Below are 986 nucleotides of genomic sequence, written 5' to 3' on the forward strand. Positions count from 1 at the left end.
TCTGTGTGCATATCCTGAGCTGCTCAAGGAACAGTACATGGAAATTTGCCACTGGTTTCCCACATTTAAAAGCCCAATCAATCAATGTGTTTCTGTGAAGACATACCCATTTCACAGGATACAGACACGTTTCTTGAACAATTTTTCTTCTCTTATGTTTCTTATGTTCTTATGTTCTTAATTACATTTGTCTTAAAATCCTTCATTTGATTTTCCTTGAAAAATTCTCAGATGTTTCTGTCGGTAAGGAAATCTCAAGCTTGCTTCTAATTTCACTTCTTTGAAACGTTTGTGCCAACCCTTACAATAGCATTGATTGTTCAGGGTGCACACTAGATAGGCCAATGTGAGCATGAGTCAAAGTGTCCTGGCTGCTAAGTGCATTGTTGGCTGCTGGTTGGCAACCTTCAATCTCAAAAGACTATGGTATAAGCCTACAGCACCTGGTATTCCCAAGAGGTCTCCCATCCAAGTACTAACCAGGCCTGACCCTGCTTAGCTTCCAAGATCAGATGAGATTGGGCATGTGCAGGGTAACAGTTGGCTGCTACTGCTTTTGTATTTTAAAGTTAGCATGGCAGCTGGGGGAGGGTGAACGGTCAAGAGGGAGGAATTCACCTCTCCTCTTACATCATAGCTGTGGCGATAATCTCTCCCACTCCCTGCAAAGCAAACAGTGCCTTGAGTGATGAGACATGACAAGCTTGTGCTGTAAAGATTTTTGGAAATATCTTCAAACTGATGAGAATATTACCATAAAGATGCACATTTACTCATGAGCAATCGCATTGATAATCTACTTTATCCAGACTGTTTGCAAGTGTCACCCCTGAGTGATATGCAGATATAACTTCCACCTGAGATGTGCAGGTGGTAGAATGAGATGATTTTGTCCTTAGGTCCTGCACGAAACTGTGCAACGAATCCTGTGTCCTTAACCTATGTTAAGGTACATCTTGGTACCAAACTTCTATCAAGGAACATCT

At 41.7% G+C, this 986-nt stretch overlaps 1 pseudogene; it reads right to left on the reverse strand.

Annotated features, from left to right (window-relative positions):
* Nucleotides 1-431: 431 nt before the first annotated feature.
* Nucleotides 432-545, reverse strand: LOC136637128 (5S ribosomal RNA; annotated as a pseudogene).
* Nucleotides 546-986: the final 441 nt, after the last annotated feature.

Source organism: Tiliqua scincoides, chromosome 1, assembly GCF_035046505.1.
Source record: "Tiliqua scincoides isolate rTilSci1 chromosome 1, rTilSci1.hap2, whole genome shotgun sequence".
NCBI lineage: Eukaryota > Metazoa > Chordata > Lepidosauria > Squamata > Scincidae > Tiliqua > Tiliqua scincoides.